This window comes from Haemaphysalis longicornis, unplaced genomic scaffold (genome assembly GCF_048455015.1).
Source record: "Haemaphysalis longicornis isolate Haplotype H1 unplaced genomic scaffold, Haemaphysalis longicornis Haplotype H1 scaffold_6, whole genome shotgun sequence".
NCBI lineage: Eukaryota > Metazoa > Arthropoda > Arachnida > Ixodida > Ixodidae > Haemaphysalis > Haemaphysalis longicornis.
The window spans coordinates 136,765,463-136,777,911 of NW_027526407.1; the positions used below are offsets into that span (position 1 = coordinate 136,765,463).

At 45.6% G+C, this 12,449-nt stretch overlaps 1 long non-coding RNA gene across 1 annotated transcript in view; it reads right to left on the bottom strand.

Moving 5' to 3' along the window:
* Positions 1-11,733: 11,733 nt before the first annotated feature.
* The window catches only part of LOC144141950 (uncharacterized), a 109,903-nt gene continuing 109,187 nt past the window's right edge, over positions 11,734-12,449 (bottom strand). The window contains exon 5 of the long non-coding RNA XR_013316770.1: positions 11,734-12,017. This is a non-coding gene — a long non-coding RNA (uncharacterized LOC144141950). The remainder of the gene's footprint in view (positions 12,018-12,449) is intronic.

Consider the following 12,449-nt stretch of genomic DNA (forward strand, 5'->3'; position numbering starts at 1 on the left):
CGTCCGCTCCCGACCCCCTACCAACACTTCCCTTCCCGTCCCCGCTATTTTTATTTTTATATTTTTTCCTCTCATTTCCTTGTCTCAACGCTCAGCAAGCATAACATGCCTCATTAATAACCAGATGGTACCCATTGCCTGTTTATATCACCATATGTCATAACCATTTTATCCTTGAGAAATGTGAAACGGAATGTTGAAGCTTTTAGTTCCAACCGAGCGTGTAAGAAGTATTTTATTTTGGTGCCTAGTGTGGCTTATGCCTCGGGTGTTTTGTAATCACATTGTGATCCCCAATGCTGGTGTTCACGGAGTGCACGCGTCCTTCCTGTCTTTCCACTCATGTTTTGCTTTGTTTCTCTTTTTAATTGTTTCCCTCTTTTTCTTTTTTTTTGGTTGCCCCAGAGGCACGGCACATACCGACGGTCGCCTCTCTCTTCTTGTTTTCATTTTTTTTTAAATTGCCGCGCTCCGACATATTTTCGTGAATTGGGCCCAGGGCTCCACGCGTGCCGGCGACAGCCGAGCACTAACAGTTAACAGGCCGTACATTGACCTGGCGCGACACGACGCGACGCCGTGTACAAATGGAGGCTTAGGCGGAGAAGGGGACGCCTCAAATGGGCTCCCCCATTGGCTTTTGTGGGACCCCCCAAAGTCGTGGAGGCTGCCTGCGCTTCAGATGCAGTAATTGGCCCCGCTTGCATTCTTGACCATGCCGCTGAAGACGGTCAGTAGTTAATCCTTGTTACCGGTGACGCGCATGTAAACTCACTGCTCGTGGCGGCGTGTGCTTTCTAGTTTTTCCCTCCCGGAGACACCGGATGTTTTTTGGGCCTTTCGCCACCCGTGAACTCGTCGCATTTTCTGTTAACCCCACAACCCGCGTTCATGCAGTGTGTTCCTCCTTGCCTCTTTCTTGCCTCCTCCTTACCACCTTGTTCCTCCCTCTTCCTTTCGCCTTTTTTTATTTTTTTGAAGGCTCTTTTTCGCCTGCCTTTGGCAGAATAAGCTCTGCATACTGTGTGTGGTCGTTTGTGTGTTTGTTTCCCATGTGGCTTGTGTTTCGGGGCGCCGCCCCCACTCTGAGTCCGTACGATTTTACCTTCATTCCTGAGGAAGACCTGTCTCAGGTCGAAACGTTGGAAATAAAGTCTCCGAAGAGCGTACTTCTACTTTGTGCGTATTCCTGCAGCAACTAAGGACTCCACTTCACAACTTTTTCTACAATGTCTGCTGCGTGCGCCTCTTCGAGACTCATCTGGAAATTCCCTTCCCATGCTCCCACGTGCGCCATCGTTGGGGATTCGCAAACCAAATATTTACACAAGAACTTCGACCCATCTAGTCCTCACTCACCGGCGTTTATCACGCTACCGGGAGCCGGCATCCGCGACGTTGTGAACTTGTTGGACTTCGTGCCACGAGGTGTGACAGAACTCATCCTACACGTTGGGACAAACGACGTAGCCAACACAAACGGCCAAGTCGCAAAGGAGAGATATTCGAATCTTCTCGACCACATTGCAAAGGAAAGACCCGATATCCAGGCAACATTTGTAACTCTGGTGCTCCCACGGTCGCCAAACCGTCGACGGAACCCCCATGATTGGAGCGCTGCAGCTAGATTCAACAGAGAAGCCGACGCCTTCAACTGCCTCTTGGTCGAGTTGTGCGAAAACCGTGAGAAAGTCTTTTTCTTGCACCACTGCCTGCATCACTTCCCCCCAAAAATGGTTCTGGCAGCCGACGGTCTACACCCAAGCTTTGGTGGTGTGTCGATTATGGCGTGGAACTTGTACACCTTCCTCCTAGAACTCCGACGGCCTAGGTTTGCAGACTGGCAGGATTATGCGTCACCATCATCAGCTCGTGAAACGCAACAGGAGCCTACGTCCACACAGGCCACACTGCAAACTGAACCAAGTCGGCATTTGGACTTGGACTGGCCCCCACTGACCCATGTGACTTCCCCGAATCCAGCTACCGGTCCTCACCCTCACAACTCCCTTGACGCAACACCCGCCGGAGGTGCAACTGCCATTCCTGAGACTCCAGCTCCACAACCGGAGGTACTTCCCCCACGCCGACCACGTAAGCAGAGTGCCAGCCCTGAACCCCATCAAGTGGACCCGACACCAGCACCCGAGTCACCCTTCCTACGTCTCCGACGACGAAGGTGTTCCAGCCCTGGCCCCACCGCAGAGCTCCGACGGGGAAATGGACGCACGTCTCCCAAGTTACCCACAACGAGCACCCACCAGACAACACCGCAGCAACCCCTGTCAGGGATAGCACCGCAAGATCGCGCAGCGCTGCACACACTTTCCACGGGGGACAGTGAGGACGCTGTCAAAACTCCAGCTCCAAGGTACAACCTTAGGAAATGCCCTGGATCGGCCCGCCGAGTGCAGAGTGATTGACGTGTTGGCCCCGAGCCCAAGCCGACTTCCTCTTCCTCAGGTGCCGTAACCTTAAAATCGAAAGAATTCTTAAAAGTCAGGAAAATTGTAGACAAGCGCGTACGCCATGACCTTCATGTTCGTACCCTTCAAACATATAAGCTAGAAGGTATTGTACCCAAAGGGCTCCGTATTTCACTGCCTCCTTCAATGAAGAACCTATCTAATGAGAATGTAGAAAAATGGAATCGAATACTAAATACTGCTTCTCTAGAAGTACTCCAGGTCACAATAGAGCACTCTGAAGTAATGTTAACGTCACTTCTGGGAGAGGAACGTCGAGTCCGGGAAAGTGCCTTACTTTCAGCACCGGAACTCGAGGAGCTGAATTTATTTGAGGCCAAAAAAAACCCTCGAGGTTTCAAGGACAAAGTTAAAAAAACTCGAAAGGGATAACGTCCCGGGGCATGGCGGGTCGTATGCGAGGGGCGTCAGACAACAACCGTGTCTGCCTCTTGTGGATGCGGTTGACCGCGAGGAGGGTGTTGACAGCATGCCGGGGGAACCGCCGCTGGGGGTTGAATGCGGCGACGGGGGCGGGCAAATCGTTAATTTATCGAAGATTAAATTAAGCGCCACTGAGATATCTGTTCTGTCCCGGGGTCTCACATTTTGCCCGAGCAACGGGAAGTACTCAGAATTAACACTCCTGAAAGATTTAGATAATTTTGCCCGTACTCTGCGTTTACGAGAGTACTTCTTCGATAGAAGTGATGGGGAGAACGCCAAACCTTCTTTCGTCGCCAAGCACCACTGGACCCCCAGTGCACAAAGGGAGGAAAATCTCGACTTGTATATTCGTGCCGTCCAGAGAGACGTTTTCCAAGCATACCAATCACGCCGAATCCGTGATCACAACATCACAAAAAACGAACAGGATGCTCTCAATGCATTGAGAACCGACAGGACATTGTAATCAAAGCAGCTGACAAGGGAGGGGGGATTGTTATTCTCGACCGGAATGATTACGTCAAAGAAGGGGATCGGCAATTAGGCGACCGGAAATTCTATAAGCCCCTTCTATCAGACCCTACTAGAGAACACCAAAAAATTGTAAATAACGTGCTGGAGCAACTTGTGGGGGCCCGAGAAATTGATAGAAAACTTGCCAGGGCACTAACATCGGCCCACCCAGTGGTTGGCCGCTTTTACATGCTTCCAAAATTACACAAAATTGGAAATCCCGGCCGCCCAATTATATCGGGAATAGGCACCATCACAGAGGCAATTTCAGGTTATATAGATTACCTCAGTCGCGATATACCCCCTCAATTTCCATCATACTTACGGGACACTAACCATTTCCTCCAAAAAATCGAGGGAATGGTTCTGCCGGACGGTGCATTTCTCGTAACATTGGACGTGACCTCCCTTTATACCAACATTCCGCACAGCGATGGCATCAGTGCCCTCATTCAGTCGTACAACGAACACCGCGAAGAAGACTCTCCCAGCCCGAGGGTTGTTGAGGTATTAACGCGTCTCGTATTAGAACTCAACAGTTTTGAATTTGAAAACAAATACTTTCTCCAAACAAGTGCTACTGCGATGGGAACAAAAATGGCCCCTAATTATGCCACCATATTCATGCACAATATTGAAACCAAATTCCTCTCTACTTCAGACAGTTCACCTGCACTGTACGAGCGATTCCTTGACGACATTTTCATGATCTGGACAGACACTGAGCAACGACCTATTTCCTTTATAGAAGAATTCAACACAGTTCATCCTAATATCTCATTCACATACGAGTACTCTCGCACCGAAATTAGTTTCTTGGACGTTCAGGTTCATGTGCGGGCGGGGTCACTGGAGACGAGTGTATACAGGAAACCTACAGACCGCCAACAGTACCTGCACTTCAACAGCTGCCACCCACGCCATTGCAGAACGGCTATCCCTTATTCCCAGGCACATAGATTTAGAAGAATTTGCTCCAGGGATGAAGACTTTCGTTCGAACGCCAGCCGAATGCGGGGCGTCCTCGTCAAACAGCGTTACCCGCCGGCCCTTGTTGACGATGCCATTTCTAGGGCGGCAAGTTTAAATCGTAACACACTGCTACAGGGGTCGCACGTGAATGATGAGAATAATTCCCGCGCTAATTTGGTCTTAACTTTTACTAGTAGCCCACCGAACGTGAATAAAATTTTAAAAAAGCACTTCAACATTCTTCAGCAGAGCGAACGACTTTCCCAAATTTTCAGTGATCCTCCGCGTGTAATATACAGGCGCGCAAAAAGCATAGGGGACTATCTTGTCCACGCCAAAGACAGGGACGCCCAGCAATTAGGCTGCCGACCATGTGGCAAAAACAGATGTTTGGTGTGTAAACACGTGCAGACCGCGAGGGTGGCAATTAGCACACATTCGGACTTCCGATATTCTATACGTGGGTCATTCGATTGTGACTCGTCAAATTTGGTTTACCTATTGGAGTGTGGCGGATGTAATATGCAGTACATAGGACAGACGGATGGACCTTTGCGAATGCGGTTTAGCAATCACCGCTATCACACCAAGGCACTCCCAAACCTTCCCTTGTCCAGACACCTAGCGATGCAAAATCACTCTTTCGATGACATTAAAGTCACGCTTCTACAGAGCAGTTTTTCTAGCTGTAGGGAGCGAGAACAATGTGAGTCTTACTTAATCTACAAATTTAACACCCTGAAGGGGGGTCTCAATGAGAGTCCTGGGACTATGACTGTAATTCGTACGCTGCATGACCATTTAAGCATAGTGACCCCGGGACATACGAGACCTTGTAGTTTTGTTGTCCTTTTGCTATCGGCCCTTCCCGCGCAGGGCATTGCACGGTCTGATGTTTACGGGCAGCCTGTTGCTCCAGGTGTGAGGTTGTACATTGTAACACCAACAACCTACCATTATGTTCCGCAGTCACTACAATTATCTCGTCCGCTCCTGGCCCCCTACCAACACTTCCCTTCCCGTCCCCGCTATTTTTATTTTTATATTTTTTCCTCTCATTTCCTTGTCTCAACGCTCAGCAAGCATAACATGCCTCATTAATAACCAGATGGTACCCATTGCCTGTTTATATCACCATATGTCATAACCATTTTATCCTTGAGAAATGTGAAACGGAATGTTGAAGCTTTTAGTTCCAACCGAGCGTGTAAGAAGTATTTTATTTTGGTGCCTAGTGTGGCTTATGCCTCGGGTGTTTTGTAATCACATTGTGATCCCCAATGCTGGTGTTCACGGAGTGCACGCGTCCTTCCTGTCTTTCCACTCATGTTTTGCTTTGTTTCTCTTTTTAATTGTTTCCCTCTTTTTCTTTTTTTTGGTTGCCCCAGAGGAACGGCACATACCGACGGTCGCCTCTCTCTTCTTGTTTTCATTTTTTTTTAAATTGCCGCGCTCCGACATATTTTCGTGAATTGGGCCCAGGGCTCCACGCGTGCCGGCGACAGCCGAGCACTAACAGTTAACAGGCCGTACATTGACCTGGCGCGACACGACGCGACGCCGTGTACAAATGGAGGCTTAGGCGGAGAAGGGGACGCCTCAAATGGGCTCCCCCATTGGCTTTTGTGGGACCCCCCAAAGTCGTGGAGGCTGCCTGCGCTTCAGACGCAGTAATTGGCCCCGCTTGCATTCTTGACCATGCCGCTGAAGACGGTCAGTAGTTAATCCTTGTTACCGGTGACGCGCATGTAAACTCACTGCTCGTGGCGGCGTGTGCTTTCTAGTTTTTCCCTCCCGGAGACACCGGATGTTTTTTGGGCCTTTCGCCACCCGTGAACTCGTCGCATTTTCTGTTATCCCCACAACCCGCGTTCATGCAGTGTGTTCCTCCTTGCCTCTTTCTTGCCTCCTCCTTACCACCTTGTTCCTCCCTCTTCCTTTCGCCTTTTTTTATTTTTTTGAAGGCTCTTTTTCGCCTGCCTTTGGCAGAATAAGCTCTGTATACTGTGTGTGGTCGTTTGTTTGTTTGTTTCCCATGTGGCCCCCACTCTGAGTCCGTACGATTTTACCTTCATTCCTGAGGAAGACCTGTCTCAGGTCGAAACGTTGGAAATAAAGTCTCCGAAGAGCGTACTTCTACTTTGTGCGTATTCCTGCAGCAACTAAGGACTCCACTTCACGACTATATATATATATATATATATATATATATATATATATATATATATATATATATATATATATATATATATATATATATATATATATATATATATATATATATATATATATATGTATGTATGTATATATATATGTATATATATATATATATATATATATATATATATATATATATATATATATATATATAGCGAATCAGAAAATGGGAAATGAGGGGCTCCGTGAAATAAGACAGAAAATAAGGGTTGGCAGTCAAGAAAACCTCGGAAAGCAAAGGGGAGGTTGTGGTGGGTCATAGAAAGAGATGAAGAATTTTTTGAGTCGAAAAGAAAGTGGTGAAAAAATGCCCGCCGGGTGGGATCCGAACCCACGACGTCCAGAATACCGGTCTGGTGCAATAACCACTACGCTACCGGCGGGGCTGTTTCCCCAGCACTTTCTCGGGTATTCATGTTAAGGTGTTTTTGTTTCCTGCACTTGGAGGTGGTAGCCAGCGCCACTCGGACTACTCGGGGTGAAGGGGACCTTCTTTTTAACCCCCGGCTCGTGACTCGAGTGTCTACGACATGTCGAGAGTGGTCGACCAGCTTTGAACCCTCTTAAGCTCCCTTTGGCACCAAGACTGCCAGAACAGAGGCCCTCGCTAAGCATGTAGCGAATCAGAAAATAGGAAATGAGGGGCTCCGTGAAATAAGACAGAAAATAAGGGTTGGCAGTCAAGAAAACCTCGGAAAGCAAAGGGGAGGTTGGGGTGGGTCATAGAAAGAGATGAAGAATTTTTTGAGGCGAAAAGAAAGTGGTGAAGAAATGCCCGCCGGGTGGGATCCGAACCCACGACCTCCAGAATACCGGTCTGGTGCGATAACCACTACGCTACCAGCGGGGCTGTTTCCCCAGCACTTTCTCGGGTATTTATGTTAAGGTGTTTTTGTTTCCTGCACTTGGAGGTGGTAGCCAGCGCCACTCGGACTACTCGGGGTGAAGGGGACCTTCTTTTTAACCCCCGGGTCGTGACTCGAGTGTCTACGACATGTCGAGAGTGGTCGACCAGCGTTGAACCCTCTTAAGCTCTTCATCTCTTTCTATGACCCACCACAACCTTCCCTTTGCTTTCCGAGGTTTTCTTGACTGCCAACCCTTATTTTCTGTATATATATCTATATATTGTGACCCTACCTATTTCCTGTTCAATTGCTAGCTTCTGTGAAATGCTCTTTTGTGCCCCCTATCTATTCTCTTGACCCAGCGGGGGGCACACCCATCTTCGCTTCCCCCCGAGCCAGTCTCAGCAGTCACTGAATACCTCAGTGTATACTCTTCCCTTTCTTTTCAAACCGCGGTTGTCCAGTTTCCCCCATTGTCTGAACTTGCAGCCGGCGCGGCATACGTTGACCCGTCATGGTGCAACCTTGAACGCTGCATTGTTAACACGACCCCTTTTTCTCTCTCTCGCTCCCCCCTCCCCATTTTATTTTTCTTGTTTGTTTGTTGATGTTGTAACATAGGCGTAGCCTGACTGTATGCACACTCCCCATTTCCGAAACATTTTTCGCTCTTTCTCACAGTTTTATGCAAACCTATATAAGAAATGTGTTCAAAATGTTTGCGACAGCAAAATCATGTAACTTTACTCAGATGAAGTCAAGTCCCGTTGCCGCTACGTAAGTAAACATTGTTTGTTATTGTTCTTGCTGTGTATCCGACTCTTTACTTATACTATTTCTGCGCGCTTTGTGAGTTTATCTTTCTCTAGAAATTATATATATATAAATATTTATATATATATAAATATATATATATATATATATATATATATATATATATATATATATATATATAACACAGAAATAAGGGTTGGCAGTCGAGAAAACTATATATATATATATATATATATATATATATATATATATATATATATATATATATACATGTATATATATATATATATATAGTTTATTGCACAAGACGATTCCTATAGCGCCATGATATTCTCTCCAAACGAGCCTTGCGCTTCTTTTTTGCTTCCAGTCGGCGGCCGCAGCAAAAGCGCAGCCTCACAGCCGCGACGGGGCATCCCTTAGGCAACGCAAGGAACCCGCTTCGCCGCTCTTCCGGATCTCAAGATACCGAAAATCGTGGGCTACCACGCGACTGGCAAGGGTTGTGGGACCAGTGCGATTCCAGCATCCCCTCCAGCGCAACCTTCCCACGCATAGAGAACTTCCTTGTAACGAGTATTCCTTGTAAAATATTTGAACACGTCATCGCTTCTCACTTGACCAGTTTTCTTGAATCATTCTCATTTGTTAAACCTGAGCAACACGGCTTTAGAAAATTATTTTCGTGTGAAACGCAGCTTGTAGCCTTCACAAACGACCTTCATTCTGTACTTGATAACGGTTCCATGGCTGATTGCATAATTATAGATTTTTGTAAGGCTTTCGATAAAGTGCCCAACAGCCTGCTTGTTCACAAACTAAGCCACCTGAATATAGACCGTAATGTTGTTAAGTGGAATAAAGGTTTTCTAAAACATCACTCTCAATTTGTTCATGCTAATTCCGCTTTTCCTGTCACTTGAGGCGTTCCACAATGTTCAGTTTAGGGACCGTTGCTTTTTCCTATATATAATAATGATCTGCCCAACAATCTGACCTCTTCTGTAAAACTTTTTGCCGATGACTGTGTTATTTACCACGAAATAAAAAATACTAACGATGTTTCTTTGCTTCAACAAGATCATGATGCTATCGATAATTGGTGCTCGACTTGGCATTTGACAGTTAATATTAATAAATGTAAAGTAATGCGGTTCTCACGCCAACGTGACTTACACCCTTCCTCTTACAGTATAAGCAGCTCCTCATTGCTACCAGTGTCGTTTTATAAATACCTCGGGGTTATCTTAACAGCAGACCTTAGTTGGAATATGCACGTCTCTTCTATTATCTTTAATGCTGACCGAATGCTTGGTTTTATTAGGCGACATTTTTTCTTAGCCCCCGCTTCGGTTAAACTACTATTGCATAAGTCACTTGTTCGGTCAAAACTCGAATACGCGTCTTCAGTGTGGGATCCATGCAATAAATAATTATTAAATGTCATTGCAGCAATCCAGAACCGTTCATCGCGTTTCATCCTTCATGACTACGGCGATTTATCAAGCGTAAAGCAAATGAAAACAACTCTATCTCTCGAACCACTCACACTGCGCAGAAAGGTATCGCGCATGTGCCTCTTCTTTAAAATTTATAAACTAAACGCCACCCTTAAAAATGCCCACTCACCACCCCCCCACTCAGGTTTCGTTGCACATAGATCATTCTTGCAAAGTTGGTATCCCCAAATGCCGCACTGTATCTTATTCAAATTCGTTTATTCCTAGAACTACAGCGGAGTGGAATCGCTTGCCACGAGCCCTAATGCTTACTAACAACATTGACCAGTTGAGAAAAAAAAGTGTCTGATTTGAAAAAAAGTGTCGGATGAAAGTGTCTGTCAGAAGTGTCTGAACTTCTTTCTAGTTTGTGGCCTTTTTTGCCACACTGTTTATTTTTCTTTCAATTTGGTATTTATGTTTGCATGCAATAGTCAATGTTAGTTTTGTTAGTTTTTTATGCTACAGGCAATACCTGTGTAGATTTGTGTAAATACTTTGTATATACCTGCGCACTGCAGCATACTTATTGGTTTAGTGTTTGTGTATATTGTTTCATTTGTTTACAATGTCTGTACAATTCGACCACCCAGATGTACCACTCCCCTCATTATTTCCCTTTGGGCCATGAGGGTACCGGAAATAAATAAGTAAATAAATCGGCTTTGCTGATCTGTTTTGACGTCTTAGTTGGCTTCTCTAACCCAGCAGGCTTGTGACATCATACATTGAAGTTTTATAACGTTTGTGTGGGCCAGGCATATTTTTTAAGACCAATAAAATATGATATAGCGCCATTAGGTAATGTGCATGAATACCGCATAACACGCAGGCTCATGCGGGCTTAGCTTCGCGTAATGTCACGAGGGCGCAGACGCACCAAGTTTGTGAGGTTTCCGCCTACGTTGGGTCTACGGGGGTTCCACTTTCGTTTCGTCTAACTCAAGCTCGAGTAAGAAGACCTGAGGCTCGCAAACTAAGTGATGATGATGCACTGGGTAGTGCCTACCAGAGACGGAGGTCCATGAACTTGTTTGCTAGTCTCAGCGAGTAGCACCTGGACAGAATATACTTATTTGTAAGTCTGCGCACCTTTGTGGTAGGTATAGACCTCACGGAAACCACTTCAGGATACCTATAGAGAATCAATCCCAGAGTTGAGGTAGCGGTAATCAAAAGCAACCAATCGCTCTCTAAATTGTGTTTGCATGCTAATTCAAAAAGGCGAAGCTAATATGATGAGAACTGCTGGCTCTTGTGGCATTGGGGCTTTTGTTCGACGATAGCGAAGCCAGTTTTTGTGTTCCTGGGAGGATCTGCAACTTGCGCCTGCATTCCTTTGACGACCCCTTTGTCGCCTACAGTTCTTCTCGTCCAATGCGGCCAGGGTGAGAAATCTCTGTAGAGGAGGACATTTTCGCTAGACCTCAGGTCATTGGTTGATAAACGGAGAAAATGTGTCGTCATTTAATTGTAGGAGTGCTCAACACAGCCCTGGTCCTGAGTTTCATATTCGGTTTCTCTTATCGCTTCATCCCTCTCGTTCCATGGCCCAATCGCCCACCGTTCGTTTAAATTTCCTATCGCTATGTTTTTTCTGCCTTCAAGCCGACGTGCGATGTTTTAACTACGCCGAATTTATTTTACTAAATATGATTGCTTGCTTTGGAAAAACACCTCAAGAAATTATATATTTTTGGTGTAACAGTTTATAACGCACCCCAAAAATATTCGACTGGTAGTTCAATGTTTTCAATGTGAATATAGAGTTCATTTTTATAATAATTTCTCTTAAAGCAGCTACACATAGGCTGCGAAGCAGGTCTTTTTGGCAGTAAAGAAAATCGGGACCGAGTGATTCTGTCTTGTAGAAAAAATTATCTGAGTTGTGAAAATTATCTACATGAGAGTGGTAATAACTTAAAACAGTTTCTTTCAGGTTGGATGCTCGCTTAAGAAGTAATTAGGAGAAACTGTCGGTACCCTGCAGCAGCTGTGTTCATGAGCAATGACATTCTTTATTTCTTCAAAACTCCTGGCATGCATGACCCTTTTCAATGCAATATCGTTCAAAGTGTTTTCTCAAACAGTGTTTATATATTGTTCCCAACGAGGATTCTGGTATTTCCTTTCTCCCGTGGGCTCTACTTCAATTGAGCAATTTTCGGAGTCGATTCTGTGTTTAGTTAAGCCGCAATACTTCTCGTACATATCCATGCACGATGGTATAATATGGCATTCCGCAATTCCTTGAACACGCAGTTCACACCAGAGCTCTATCTCTGAAAGGTAGATGTTGCCAATCAATAAAAACTACAACAAAGACACGCGTAAATATAACATACAAAATAGCACCCCAAAAAAGGCATCCCAAAAAAAAATTCTTAACCTACTTCCCAAATATGCAACTTAGTCTAGCTTCATGGGCTAGTAACTTGAGGACACCAAGTTTTTAAAGCATTCGCTTATGCAATACGTAGCTGCTTTAGCTTCAAAAGTTCGAATCACCGGATCAGCGTCCCCAGAAAAAATAAAATTTCGCTGCCCGTGAAACCCGCCCCTTAAATAGTCCTTGCCTGCAAAAATCCAGAAATTTCTGCAAAACTTTGAATCGGTACGAAAATCTCAGAATGGAGCTACTCTGATGGTTTGTGCAGTGAGAACAACAGCAAAGCCAAGAAAATTACGGCCAATCACATGTAATGTTTGGTCGG